Source organism: Athalia rosae, chromosome 1 (assembly GCF_917208135.1).
Source record: "Athalia rosae chromosome 1, iyAthRosa1.1, whole genome shotgun sequence".
Taxonomy (NCBI): domain Eukaryota; kingdom Metazoa; phylum Arthropoda; class Insecta; order Hymenoptera; family Athaliidae; genus Athalia; species Athalia rosae.
Window position 1 is genome coordinate 13,613,196 of NC_064026.1, and position 15,985 is coordinate 13,629,180.

The 15,985-nt window shown below is 40.6% G+C and overlaps 1 protein-coding gene and 1 long non-coding RNA gene across 9 annotated transcripts in view; one reads left to right on the top strand and one right to left on the bottom strand.

Annotated features, from left to right (window-relative positions):
• The window catches only part of LOC105687209 (small conductance calcium-activated potassium channel protein), a 148,241-nt gene that overhangs the window by 58,650 nt on the left and 73,606 nt on the right, over positions 1 to 15,985 (top strand). The window contains exon 1 of one of the 8 annotated variants that reach the window (XM_048660170.1): positions 6,596 to 8,919. The exons of the other annotated variants lie outside the window; for them this stretch is intronic. The gene's annotated coding sequence lies outside the window, so the exon portion shown is untranslated. Of the gene's footprint in view, positions 1 to 6,595; positions 8,920 to 15,985 lie in introns of those variants that run through there. 8 annotated transcript variants of the gene reach the window in all.
• Positions 1 to 15,985, bottom strand: part of LOC125502226 — a 50,064-nt gene that overhangs the window by 3,753 nt on the left and 30,326 nt on the right. The window contains exon 3 of the long non-coding RNA XR_007280080.1: positions 7,530 to 7,725. This is a non-coding gene — a long non-coding RNA (uncharacterized LOC125502226). The remainder of the gene's footprint in view (positions 1 to 7,529; positions 7,726 to 15,985) is intronic.

The window sequence follows — 15,985 nt, forward strand, 5'->3', positions numbered from 1 at the left end:
ATGAATCGTGAAATTTTTATCGTCACACTCAACCTGCAGCAGACCAAATAACTCCCGAGGTTGTAACACACAGCACCATGTATAATATACAGCAAATGCTATGTCACGTGCGTGTTCACATCATTATATATTATATGTAGTGTATAACGTAACATAATATAACGGGTACTTGATAGGTGTATGATTTTTTTTCTCCCATCTTTTTATGTAAAAACAGCACACCCCAGTTTTGTACCCTTTACACGTCACCACGTAATATTTATACACCAATTTAGATAAATACATAGATACCTGCCAAAGTAGATTGTGTGATAATTTAGATAAAATAGTTGATAGCTATAGTCAATCTATACCCATAGACATAGGTACATGTATAATTTACCTCACGCAACGTACACCACGTGTACCGAATGGGGTAAGATAATTGACTCATTCTGTTTGAATGGCCGATAAAACAAAGCTCTGGAAGTGAAACTAGTTATCTCATTGAAACGCATCGCGGTATAGTCAGATGTTTCCGGTTCGTCGATGATCGCAATTACTTGAAAACGAAGAAAAAAAAAAGGAAAACGAAATAACGCCGGCAATGTTTGATGAACGAAATATTCATTTATACGATCATCGTCAGGTGGTAACAGGAATGAAGTTTATGCGACCGCAAAATAATTTTTCTTCTCTTTTGAACCTGAATTCTTAAGCTGATTCGTATGGCTACTTTGGTATTTTCCATCTACCGTCGGATTGTGTGCGGATGAGACGAAGCACTGCAGACGGAAAACTGAAATGAAAATGACAGGAAGAATCGTCGAGGTTCTGAAAAATCACCCCCCGTTCGAAAAATCGCAATCATCTCGTTCGAAATGTGACACGTGTAACAATTTCTCTTCGCGTGAAATTCCGTTCCCATTCGTGTATTGTATATATGGGTACGTACGTGAGGATACGTTGATCTTCAAGTTCACTCTATGCCACAAGTGAATGTATATTTTTATGAATTCAAAACCCAACCCAAAGTGAAATGAAAATGTAAAATTATGTGAATAAGAAAACGTTGAGAAATGAGATGCAAACTAAAGCAATGTATTGTTGAAGCAAGAATATGCATATCTCAATGAGATAAATAACAATGTATGTATATTAGTACGTACATTACGCTGCAACGTCGGAGAAAAAAAAGTGTACATATGTATACATTCGCTGCCGACGACTCTTCAAAATATATTTTCACGTCATATTTTAACGAAATAAATTGAACAACTCGATAGACATATTATTTTGACGTACGTTTTCGAGTGTATAAATCAACCCGTGTAATGATGGATTCGTTTGCGATGAAAACTGACTTATTTTTCTGTTGACAATATCTGTCTATCGGAATGGCATCTTTCGATTCCATCGCACAGCCCAGTCTGCGGCACTGATATCCCCCGTCCCGCGATTCTTTGCATAATTTTCTCATCAACATGAGACGCTGTTGATGGATGGGAATAAAGTTGAACCTCGCAGAATGATCGGGAGATATAGACGCTTGTTATAGCTGCCGGTACGAGGCAAGATTGCATTTCAGAATTTCAGGGAAATTTAAATGCATATAATACCTAAGCGGTAATTTTCTCGTGGTACATAAAGTTGGAAACATCGTGTGCATCCAGCTGTAGGGTTTTAAAAGAAATAAATAACCTAACTCTAAAAATAACGTGATAAAGTTTTAACTCAATGCTGCAAGTTTATTACAACTCGTGAGTTGTCTTCTTCACCTGTAGGTTACGGGTTGATGGAACGTGGGCACTACTTTTATTTGGTTCCGTTCCTGCTTTGTTACTCTCCTTTGTTCCTTCCATTTTACGAAGACATCAAATCTTCCGCCTGTCTACACAATTTTCGAAAGCGGGGAGCCAGCAGTAATTGATAAAAACAGTTATCATCATCAATCCGTGAGAATGTCTTCTTGTATACTCCGGGAACAAAAGAAAAAACGAAGAAAAAAAAAAAAAACGAGGCTTCGCCGGATGATAATGCTTTCATTAGATCGGGAATAACGTGGCGCCGAAGAAGTCAAGTCACAAAATAGGTCAGTTTATTATCCCTTTGTACGCGCAGGGGTAATATATCACGCCGATGTTTGGAAATTCATCGATTAAAATTCGCTAGGGCGAATAGAATCATTAACCGAAAGCTATCGTGGCATTACGGACCGTGAAATGTAGTTTCTAGGCGATGACTATAAATTTACGAAGCACATGTATGTGAGTTGTGATAAAAATTGCAGGAAGTTTATTACCTACTGAATTTCAACTGATTGTGAGACGAAAGGTATAAGCATCAATATATCTATGGTATAAGCGAGATTCTTGGCTACCGTAATTTCACCTACTTCCTTTGATACTAATGATGAATTACCTGAATTCAAAGTGGAGCCACGTCAAGTGAAAAGCTCGTCTATAAAAACGGCAACGTAAACGAAAGTAAACGTGCTCGACGTAAAATGAATCAGTGTTGGTAATCGAGATGGAAAAGAAATCTACTACGAGGGTCGTTATTTCGTTATTTTTTACCTACTTCGTAACCTGCGATCTTCTCTTCAACAACTACGAACTACGCATTACAAACCACGAGCAATTAGCGCTCAAGTTGAAAGCCTCTGATGACGCCTGTTGAGTTATCCTTGGGAATATTTGGAGAGCGTCTTCACATTTCTCAACGATGACCACTCGCCTTACCAGAGAAAGGTGTTCCCCTCGGAACCTCGCGTCGCAAAACTCAATTTGCATGAAAAATAATCGAGCGACACAAAGTTGAAAATCCGACGACATTTCCACTCCAACGAATTTTGCCGCAGGCAAAATTTACGAAATTCGAAATGGCGGATATGCCAGTCGCGGTCGTACGATAAAATACGTGATATAATTCACCCCGGAGGAACCGTTTTTACCGCGATGACGCGGTCTTTGTATTCTTACGTAATTATCAAAAAATTATTCAAATTTTCGTATGAAGAACAACGCATGAAGTAGGATTACAAAATTCATGGATGGTAACGCTTCAATGGCGGTACTAGCTACCGATTTATTCAACAGAAATTATCCGCAGCGAGTTCGTTCGTCATAATGTGACGAGATTCAATTAGTTTCGTTTAATTCTATTTCCGTATAATACGCTTCATTCGTGGTCAGTATTGTCCGTACGTTCATACGTCCGCAGAGGGTATACGCAATCGCGTACAGAGCATGTAAAATAACGTTGTGACGCAAAGTTGCCGAATGCGTCAGAGTCGATTGATAGATTTTCCGAAGATTGTGGTTTTCGTTCGAGAGCAATACCTTATCGTGAGTTATATCTGTCGGTCGTTATAACCGCGGGGAGCGAACAATTCTCGGTAGAAGAACGTCGAAATTTTGCGTAGGTATACCATTCGAACAAAGCCTTTCGAAATATCCGGTGAACCCTTGACCGGATAATTTCAAACTCTCCTCGCTTATAGTCAAAGTTTAGAGTTTGTTTTTCCACCTCAATATACAAAGGTGGGTTTCGGGTCCGATCCTATTAGAAATCCCACCTCCGTATCATTCCAAGTCATACACCAACTAGGCACCGGCCAAGCTTTTGGCAAAGCTTCAAAGTGCTTCGCGGACAATTTGCGGGTTCGCCACTTCTCCAATTTTACTCCGAAGCTTCGAGCTTGATAATTAAATCCTAGGCGTCGTAGTACTACACGATTTTATCAATGAACCGCACAAATTACGACCAACTCTACGACCAGACGCTATTAGTTTCAAAGATAAGACCGTCGCCTTATGGGGCAGCAGCGGGGCTTTTGTTGACGTACATTCTGCACGCTACAATAAGGGGGCCACGTCATGGTTCCGATGCGTAAGCAAGGATCGAGTGTTCGAATGCCCTCACGTAAAAAGTAAAGGTTCCAGACCACCGAGGGTAGTCGTTTGTATTTTTAATCATACGAATTTCATCCTTCAATTGAAACATCATAAGGTAGCGACAGATCTAACAACAACAGCGTCATGACGCGGTTTCAAATAATTTTGGCGAAAATTCTATCGTAAAATTCATGAAATTATTCCTTTCTCCTGGTCAAAGGAGATGATGAAAGTGAACATTTATTTTTCCCTACTCAGATCGCGCGCGCACGATTACTTTGGCAAAACTTTAGAAATTACCTATACGTGGGCAACGACGACCGAGGAAACCGTGGTGAAGGGGGACGAAAGAATAAATAATAATCCATGTGGCAATCGAATGAAACGATATTGTATACCGACTAGACGTATAGAAATCCGAATGAACGCAAAGTGAATACGGATCGACATTTCAACTTACGATTAGTTTAATTCCAGTTTCATTGTCAGTTGAACTCGAACTATCCACGCTGAAATATATTTCTTCGATGTTGGGTCAATAATATTAGAATATGACAAATGTACTTTCCGATACCAATTTGTATCTTGTTCAAAACGGAAGCGGGTAAGAGTAAATAAAATACAATTGACGGGTGCAACGGCGCTGCAAAAGAATTAATACAACATCGGATCAGCTCGCAATCGATTTGTTCTTCCCATACCTCGAGCTCCTATAAAATACGTGCGTATAGGTAAGGGATATAGAGCGGAGAGGAAAAATATTTTAAGGTATGATAATTTCATCCGTACGATTATAATATTTTTCTTTCGATCTTTATCAAGAGTAACTCGAGCCTCGTTCATTTCTTTACTGTAGATTTTCGTTTCGATTGAATGGTCCCTTTTCCATTCCTTCGAAACTTCGGTTACCAATTTCTCAGCATTTATCGACGCCTCTTTTACGATTGTCTATCGAACGTCCGAACTCTGTCATCATTGATAGCTGCAACGTTTCTTCAAATATAGACATGGCGGTATGAACATGGCACACAAGTAGAATGATCCAGTCGATGATGTATACAGTAGTTTGTAACACGTATAGTCAGTTTGTAAACGACGAGTAGGTACTTTCAATAAAAGCGTGTCGTCGCATACGTTACTCGGGTACTAAAGTAATACCTGCGAGAACTGAGGCCGGGATTTAATATGTCACGATGTAACGGTCCATCGAAAGTTTTCGAATTGCTTACATCAACACGGGCGATAACTCGAGTCCGAATAACGACGATGAGAAATATCGTTGCCAAAGTCTAAGGCTTATCTCCCTCAGCCGTTTTGAAATTATAAAAGTTTGGAGTACACACGCCATACCGCGGTGGTGATATCGTCTCTGGCTTTAATGACCGCACGCGATGGGTAATTGAAAAACGACTTGAATCCCGAGACTGGAAACTGTATTCGTCAAATTTGCTAAATCGATGGAAAAGGTTTAAACTGCTGTTGATTTTCGGGCGTTACGGTACATAGAGAAGGTCGTATCAACGACCGTAAATAAAGAGCTTACTATTTCCAGCTAATTCAAACGGTAATCTTTTTACCCTTTTTCCTTCACATCCCTTTCCTCCTCGTCGTCCTTTACCCCGTGCGCAGACGTTACTCTCCAAATCCCAGAAATGTATCATATGATTATAGGTACGTATATTCCGGTACTCAGATCAAATGTGAGAGGGAAATAGAAGTAAAGCACGTCCTTTGAGGAATCCTAATTCCGAACCGTGGACCCGAACCGTCTTCGCATACTCACTCATCCTTTCCTCACGCGCTTGTATTCGAATCACCTCCGTAGGATTTCGGTTCAGCTTCAGGAACAGCTAGTCGTCAACTCAACTCGAGCCATTGTACCAAAATACACAGTAATTCACTTCGATTTCGATTGCGAAAAAATCAGAAAAAACAGCGGACTGCGTTTTTTTTTTGTTTTTTTTTTTTTCTTTGTTCTTTCCTCTTTTTATCCAGTCTTAACAATCAGCCTTTGGCGGTTCCGTTGAAATGAGACGCGGAAGGCTCTCTTTCAAAAACTGCACATGAATATCCTTTTTCCAAACAATCAGCTTAGGCCATTGACGCTTCATATAGAAAACATGAGCCTGATGAAAATAGAAACTCGTAGCAATCGGCGAGAGTTTCATTCGATCCAGTTAATTTGAATACGGGCATGCAATGGTGAAACTTTCTGTAGGGATAACATGTGGAGACTGGCCACTCCGTTTACGCCTGACAAACGGCAATTCAACGTGCGCTCACCAATACCACGAAAGACTCGCGTGCCTGACCCTCCGCCAGCGTTCAGTCAACGCCACCAGCGTCAACGACTGTTGGTCATGCACGTGAGTCTTTCGTAACGTTTCGTGTATTGGTGAGCGCACGTTGAATTGCCGTTTGTCAGGCGTAAACGGAGTGGCCAGTCTCCACGTATTATTCCTGTGTACGTCGAAAGTACATCTCTGGTAAAATTTGACGAACGAGCCACTCGTACCGTCGGTGTCACCAGTGGAGGATTCGCGATTAGATCCTACGTGAGAATGTGGGAAAAGGTGTCTATTAAATACCTTGGCGTACCCTTCCCTCTTGCCATACCGAAGAAACAGTGTAAATTTTGAAAGAATACAACAAGCGTAGAACGAAAGGTGAAACCGACGGTGGTAGTACGAAACGAGCCCCCGTTGAACGACTTTCGGTTGGAACGCGCGTGTAGGTAGACGACAAAGAATTACGCGCGTTCGCCACGTCCTCGCAAGGACGTGTAGCGCGCTCGTTGTATGTATATATATGACATACGCGAAGGACGACGCGAGTCGGTGGCGAAGGGCGACGAGGGGTTGCAAGGGGGTGAACCATCGCCCCCTTTTCTCTCTTCGACCACCCTCGACTCTGCCATCCCCGCTGCTTTCCAGAAGCGGGTTTGGGGGTAGAAACGGGGGCTTCGGAGGCGCGGCGCAGTCACACCGGGAGCGTCAGGGTGGGCGGACGCTAGCCACGGACCGGCTCACCGCTGTCTGCCATCCAGCAGTGTGTTGCGCGGTTATCTTGTCGTCAGGTTATTATATCCCATCGCGTTAAACGAGAATAAATATTTCCTAGGAATGTTCGATCGTCCCATGTCTTATTCTTCGGGGGGGTGGGTGAGAGAAACCCTCGAGCCATCTTCGAGATCCGAAGCAGAGCTTTTACGATGACGATTCGTTGCGTATACCTTACCTCCGAATTCTAATTTTTCGAGAACATCGATACGAAAACACCTGCGGAACCGTACGCCGACGAACACGTATGAATGAATGAATGCTGATGAACAGTTGAATTGATCACGGCGGGAAAATAATGGAAATAAAATAAATAAATAATACAAAAGAATACTAATAAAAATGCGAAACTCTAATCAATATGAATTATTCATCAGCTCGTTAAAACGGCGCATTGTTCCGTTTGAGGGAGATTTTTGGTTCGTTGAAAACTGGTAAATTCATTTTTCATTTCTGCTGCCGGTGCTGCTATTGCCGCTGCATATGCCGCCCTGGCGATTCAATTAATTTTCGTAAAAGCTCTACTCCGGAACGGTGAAATGAAAAGCGAAACATTTATTTATAAATTTATTAATGCATTGTGGTTGAACTTTACCAGTAGTTCGACGATGTCATGAGATACCCGCTCAATCGCCGGTGTTGTCTTCGGTCATATTTCACATTAGAATCAGCTTGTATTTTTTCGGTGAAAAATCTGAGCCTCTGTGGCGGAATTTTCGTATGAAATGGCAATTGTAGACGTGTTTCTCTCGATTGCAGTGTTCGATGGAGTACCATGCCATGAATATTGCCTAAAATCAATATAGTATATCGTTAAAAATGTTACAACTTGAATTGGCCAGGACCGAAAAATGTTCAAAGAAATGCAGGAGCCGTTTGGCAAGACTCAAGACTGCCTGTGGGCGCCGAATAATTATATTAAACGTGATCAAATTAATCGACGTATAAATTAAAATCGGACGCGTTAACTATGTATTCAATTACATTAATATACCCATCGTCTATCCTTAATTATTTACGGATTTGATAATGTAAATATACGTGTATAGTAATGTTATTCAAAGCACGGAACAAACATTGAATGTATCCGACGTACCGTGGTACTTCCGTTCCTTCTAATTGGTTCTCACCGAGAAAACGCGGTTCACCCGGTGTACGTGTATCGATAAAAATCGTACGGTGAAATGAAAAAATTAATAGATTGACCAGAATTTAAGAAGCATCTAATTCGAGAAATACGTGAAAAAATGTATCACTGGAATACCGAACAAACTGGAATTGTGAATAATATACCGAAATAAATGATTTCAAAAGTTCACGAACAATTGTAACTAACAACTCTATGAACTCTTGATTATGTTTTTGAAAATAGTCGGAGGGCAAAATTCAATTGAATTCGTTTCACATTATTAATAAAATAGTACACTTAAAATTTTCTCTCTTTCTCTTGATCAAAATCTCTATCTCTACTCCTTCCCTTTATAAATCTGCTACTTTCTCTTTTCAACTTACTCTCCATCTCTTCATAAATAAAAGATGAAAAATTCGAATAAAATTAAATAAAATAACAAGCTTTATTAAGTAATATATTTTTTTCAGTATTGAAATGAATTAGGAGTTCATTATTACATAAAAGAAATTGAAAGTAATTATAAAAAAAAAAAAAAATTATAACCAATAATCAGTGAAACTCTTCGAAGAATGTTAGCAATGAACGATAAATTCATAATATAAAACTCCATACACGAATAAATTGTTTCATTACTACATCGTAGGCGCGTTAATAATATTATATATTGTTAAACATGAGCGAATACGAGTGTTCTTCTAAACTATACTTTGAAATGCGATTGCTCAAAAATGACGCGACTGGTGCTGAGTATTGTGGTTACGAACAAACGGAATTGTGTGATAGTTGCAGTGCCTCGACGGACTCGGCTGACCTCACGTGAAATCAAAAGGCGGACCCAAATGTTGTCAAAAAGGTACATTGATTAATTTGTTTTCATATCATTTCATCACTTTTGTCACATACCACGTATAGGTGAAAAATTGTTTCCATACAAATTCACATCGCACATACGTGACATAACGATGTCGGTTACTGTAGACAAAACTTGCACACGTTCCGTTTCTTGTGGAGCTCAAACGCGGCAGCTGCGGTAGTAGAGTTACATTAGTATTTTATCATTTCTTTGCCGCTGATTAAAATTGAATCGACGATATTCCGTAGTTAAATAGTCCTTCGTCAATGTCATCCAACTTTTAGTGAGACGCGTGTCTGGGAAATCCTAATTCGAAGATGTATGTGATCACGAAGTCAATCGATTCGTAGGAAACTTAAGATCTACGGAACGCCTCATTACAAGTTTGAGATTGAAGAAATTGGAAACCGACTGTACGAACTCTTCGCTCGCAAGGAAAATGTTACACGGCTTATATAATTGTTCTTTGATATATGAGGTACGGTAAAATATAATCCGATCCCGCGGATGTGAAACGAAAAAAAGTGGGCAGCGAACGAACGTCGTGTTACGAAATCAAGTTTCAAAATCACGCCTCACTAATAAGATTGTTACACCAATCGATTTGCCCGGGTCATCTCGGATGTGTATATCTTACACGTTGGCAGTAGGAAGCCCCGATTCGTACGTTACCATAATCCACGTTTTACTCCGAAAACTATCACATTCGTAAGCCGCCTAGCTTATTTCGACCGTTTCTCTATTTCCCGTCCAATAAAACGACGAGAGCGATTTCTCTAATTCCCACAATATCGCGGTATTACGGTACGTAACGTAATTGGACGAAAATTATAACGAGAAACCAGGATAAAAGTGACTCCAATTCAACAGAAGTAAGGGGACCAATCGCAAAGAGTGCCTCGGCGATCAAAAGTTTTCTATTTCTCGATCAAAGATATGCTCCGAAGTACACAAAATATGGTGATCGGATCGGGACTATGACGCTCGTTAAAAATTCCATCGAGCGACCCGGATGAATTACATAAAGAAAAGCTAAGACTGGGTTCCAACTTCTTCAAGTAAGATCGACACGTCTACGCTTCTCATCAATTACAATAGAAATATAACCGGTATAAGTCTAATTACGCGAAGTGCAGCATAAAAATGTCTCATTGATTCATCTATTTTATAGCCACATGTATAATCTTTGAGAATCTTTTACTCATTTATTCGTCGAAGTTTTGATTCCCCCCTTCCACCTACCTTGTAGCGTAAGGTAACGACCAAAGTCCCAGCAACAACGACGACGACGGGGTATATAAAAGTGGAATGGGAATCGACTCTTAATAGAAATAACCTTACAGTAAGACGAGCCGGCTAATTCATGAGACTGGTAAGAGATACGGAAAGCAAAGAGGAGAGTGAAATACATCCTGAGATAAACCTCTCCAGCAACCGATACCCAATTAACAGAAATGAATGAAATTCTCCATAACAAGTGAAACGAGGGGCTGATATATCAAGGATCGACTAATTACTCGCAACGCTGAGAAACTACCCCTCCCCATGAAGAAAGAGAAACGAAATTCAACAAATATCACGTCGAACGGGATCGATTTCAAGGTCGGAAATACGCTCGGATATCATGGCACCTTGAAGAACCGTAACCTTACCACGATCGGTGCGCTGCAATGTATACGCTCGACAAAGATATTGCCAACGGATATGTTGCATATCCCATATGCATAATATATACTTATGTATACGCATAAAGCCATGCCACCGGACCCTTTCTTACCCTCCTCATCTTTCTGATGAATAGCATGTACCCTGATAGAGCAGGTACAAGAGGGATATACACACATATACATATATCCTTCGCTGAATAAAGCTAAGAAACCCTTTAAGATCAATCTACTGGGGAAGGAGCCGTTGAATATTCAGGTCTTCGGATTGTACCGCGGACCGATAAATGCAACCGGGATGGCGAACCGTAACCCTTCATCCGAAAAAGAAGAAAACGAAAGTCCGGAAAAGGCGGCTAAATTTTACGAACATCTGAACGCAATAACACATTGAACACGTGAATTTAATAGTCCGTCTTGAAGTTTGACGCGGAATTATTCTTCTGTCATCGTATGTCAGCGGCCTAGTCGTGTGGTCAGCAGACACATATCGTGCATTTTTTATGAACTTTAACCTGCATGTATGTCCTCACGTGAAAGCATCGAGCTCCGTGGAAAAGTTGACACGTGACGATGAAGAAACGCTGACTTTTTTTTTGTAGCGAAGTAGGCGACATGCATTCATTATCCGCTTCCTTTGAACACATTTACTACATAAGTATGAAATATATTATTCCCTTTTTCAAGACTTTCATTTCTATACCATGCCCCCTCAAAGTGAAACCCTCTACCATATAATCCGAATCTGCACGTTCCTGCAGGATATACAACGCATACTACGTACGAAACCTTTGAAGGTAGATGAAGATATACGAGAGCGACGTTCTTCGGTTATCATTGGGTTGAGGGGTATCGAATAATTTTCGCAAACGTTCGAATGATACGCGAAAATCAATGTGCGAAACGATTTTCAAAATCCGAATAGTCTTGTGGTTCTGGCGTGCGCATGTACGAGATAATGGTTCTTCGTGCGTTTGACTTTACAATTTGAACTTGCATTCAATCGTTCTCGTTGGTTGTAACCGACAATTTGTACCGTCGATCTGGTTCTCAGCGAGTATCAGTAATCATTTTTGCATCGTGATCCCCGAAATCCCATCGAACTGCAAAAACGATGGCAATGTAAAAAAAGTAATTCAGTCATTACTAAAAATGCATTTTTCCCCGAGGTCGCAAACTTCACGGCTTACAAAATTCAGATTCGAAAATTATACTTACGAGCCAATTTCAATCATTTGATAGCTACATACCCGCTTCGTTTATCGTTCGTATATCGCGGTATTTTATTGAGTATGAATGCCTGATTATTGAATGGTCTCTTTACGTATATTTCGCCGCCCCGATCTTTTGTTTACGCTAATCGAATTAGCGTTTTCGATTTAGTTGCGCGATGAATTTTACCACGAGTTTACGTATTTATTGACACTATAAAGGCGGTATTGAAATTAATGTTTGGATTTATTACGGCCGTTGCTGATCGGAATTTACTGAACATTTCGCGCTACAAACTGATTCAGATAATTTATCGAAGCGAAGCACTTTTTTTTTATCGGTCACTCCTTCGATCAACCTTACTTTCGTATACCCGAGATGACCTAGGATTACCAGCGATGAAAATTTCATGAAAATTATAACTTACAAGAATGTAGAAAAGATTGAATTTCGATAAACTCGAACTTGAATACGGATGGGTCTAGGTAGTACCGGACTGCATTTTGGTCCCGCGAGAAACTGACGTGAATGTCGACCATTGTTAGTAAAAGATTAACAAGGATTGGTGTATTAAACTGGACATAAATCCACCATGCCAGCGTGCACAGTGAAAGCCACCGACGAATGTCGTGGTTAATTTTATAATCCGAGCTTCGAGTTTACAGGGATCTAAAACACAATTTGAAAAAAGCTCGTTGTCTTCGTCCAAATTCCATACATGGTTGATTCCTTCACCACGTCTGCCGCGTAGGTATACGAGTATATGGCGGTTATATTATGTGAAAATAAAAAAGGGTCGGTAGTATAAAACTTCTAGAAAAAGTCCCCAACTTCGGTAAGTCGGAATCGTCGATGGGGGCGGAAAGGAGAAAAAAAAATAAAAATTGATCGTACGCACGTATAAAATACCAAGGACTTTTCCATATATACATAAAATGAATTTTTCGTTATCTTCGACTATGAATCTCAAGGACTACCCAGACCCCAACTTTATGGTAAAATTTCTTTCAATGTAGGTATTCATATCTCCGGGATTCAGATGGAGACAAATGTATACTTTCCGGACGAGTGCAGTCTCTAGCTTTGTGAATCTAGTCGTAACATGACTAGGACATTTCCAGAGTATTTTTTATCTGGAGAAACTATCGTACCGACATGCTGCATACCGCAATCGTACGTATGAGAAAGTCGAAGGTGCGAATGAGAGAAGCAAAGGAATAAAAATTTCCCTCCTATCATCCCCATAGAATTCTCGAAGAATATCGCAAGTCGGAAGTTTCTCCGTCCTCTGAACAAAATTCCAAAGTCCTTCGCTGATCCAAGATCCAGAATCTCAAAGACCTAGGCAACCCGGGTATATGTACGTACGTACCTAGACCACATTTACCTTACACGGTACACAGCTAGCTTGAGGCTACCTTGAACGGATGGGGCTTGAGCCAAAGGAGGTATGGCGTCTACCGGAGAGGTTTCCATGGTTACCGGGTTCGTTCGTCTTTCTCCTTTCTTTTGTTCTTCTCTCGCTAACATTCCTCTACTTCTCTTTCTTCCCTAATCTCCGTCCTTCTTACTCAGCTGATTCGCTTTTCCGCAGAGTCCCGGTACTCGCTGTTTTCGCGTATCGGTGCTCGTGGCGAAACAACCGCAGCATTTGAGCGCCCAAGAGATGCCCGGGTCGTAAACCTACGAGGATGCTCACCAAGCAAGAAGACGGTTAACTACATGTTAAATGCGTGCGGGGTGTTGAATGACTGAAAAAATAGGTGTTCGTTCTCCCTCGCGATCGGGTGACCCTTGCAGTATAGTATAAGGCCCGTAGTCGGAGTTTTAAAATTCCCTCGGGAACGACCAGGTGTACGTACAGCGTATATCCCTCGGTGAAAAAAAAGTGCCCCAATCGAATGGAACGACCGCTAGAGAATCAATGAATTATTCTACAACCGAGTCGTTTCCTCGTCGTATCATTGCCCTGGTGGTGCCACGTCGCTTGTTCCCAGTGAAATATAGGAACCCGACAATCGTATAGCGGCACAGGAATAGATCATTGGTATTGCTTCACTACCTATCTTACATCCGTTCGTGGTCACGCGCGAATTGAATCCCAGACGGTGAAAATGTTCGGCGATACCGCTTTGAGAATTATTTCGTTTTTTTAATTATTTATTTATTTTTTTTTATCTCATAAGAAATATTATTCTTATCGAGAAATGATGCTGAGTGAAAGAAATGAAGCTGAAAATCACCGCTTTCGAAGTAGATCACTTGTTCAAAAGTGGTGAAACATCGGGATGAGTCAACGTTAAAAAAATCTGAAACATTAATATGCTCGGTAGGTAGGAATGTTTGCGGTGCTACTGTAGTCTCGCATCAGTTCTAAGTGCTTCTCGGCGTTGCGTGAATTGTAATAGGAAAAATTGTAAAAAGTCGGAAGCACTGATAGCATCGGGTTTAGTTTGAAAAACATAGGTTTTGTTCGTTTAATTCCCCTAATTTGTATGTGAAACGTTATTAAAACGAGATAAAAGGGTCCTTGGGATTCCGAACCTCCGTTGCGAGCTTATTTTTCCCTCTGAATTCCGTGATGTCCTCCCGCAAAACCCATCTGTTCAAACTTTCACTCATTGTCAATGTTAAAACCTATGTACGTACGATCAAATATGCAGGGAAATTTGTAAATCAACCCTAGACCCGAACACCTGGGTTTTCACGAATAATTCACTCAAGCGTAGAGAGCGAAGAAATAAGGGCATTTGGCTGTAAATTCGACCAATCAGTGGTGACCCCAGCCATACAATTAAGCTGGGTCGACAATTTTCCTTATAAGGATAGTAGTGGAGATGACCGTTCCAGTGTCTATAGCTTTCTATAGAATGTCGGCCTTAAGACGGCGGTTTTTTCATCCGCTCACTTGACCTTCGTTCAAAGCGTTCGTCGATCAATTGGCATTCCGATCATCCCCCACTGAACGTTGTGGTATAGCTATCCGAAGAATCGAAAAGTATTTGCCAAGAAACGCCCCTGCTAGTGTTCCGTTATGCGCAATAACTCGAAGAAAGAACTATAGTCATACCCGGAGTAAGGTATATGAAGAAGATAATGTTTTCACTACGTTTTTTTTTTTTTCTCCAAAAAGAGAACGAGTGATTCGTATTTCTCAGACTCTTTCGCATATCGAGATACGAGGACATTGAAACAGGTGTACAACGAAGTTATTTAATACCTTGAAAAGAAAAAAAAAAAAAAAATCACTTGAAAGAAAATTGTGATAACAATGTATTTCCACTCGATCGTCGTTTCGCCCTTCATTTTATTTCATTGGAACGGTGAATAACTATCAAACTCATCCACGTATGTTTCATTACGAGGATTATCTTTGGTCATACATTCCGCTTTTTGATCGATCTGCGCTGGGGCTCCGGCTATTTGCAATCGTGGTAGTGTGTACACACAGCGTAATAATAACTGAAGTAGTTGGACCGAACGCGAGGAGACATAGGTTGGTATCAATTGAAATTTTCACCAGGCCTAGTCGACGAGTGCTTTTTAGATCAGCAAAATTTTTCAGCAGTCTCGGAAAAATATGTTTGAAGTTTCATTCGATTCCGAACAGTAAGTGGATGATTTTTGAACAAAAATCAAGTTCTGCTTACGACAATTGCAAAAGTTATAAACAATTAAGTTAAAAAAACAGGGGTTTGGTTTTTCGCAAATATTTCAAAAACTGATTAGAAGTTTCAAAATATTCAAAAAGAGGAGGTTATTTCCTAAGAAAAATTTTCAACTCCCGCAACTGTAGGACCACGTAGGACTTTCGCAATTTTGGTGTGCGGACCTTGATTTTTGTTCAAAAATCATCATTCCCAATCGAATGAAACCTCGTTCATATTTTCCCGTGACCGCTGCTGCTGTTCAACCAGTTCAGTTGTGATTACGTTGCGTGTACATTATTTAGAGAACGGATCGAACTCTCCGACGACAAGGGGATCTTTCGAGTGATTGTTCCGCTCGTCTGTAATTATTGACGGAGTTTATCACCTGTGGGTGAAAATTTCTGCGAGTGCTTCTCAAAATCAATAACACAGAAGAATATCTAATCCGGCGAGAATCGAGCGTAAATTAGTATTACCATTCGCATTAGGCAGTCGAGAGGATCTCAAAGCGGATAAATTTGGATGCTTATATGGGCGTGT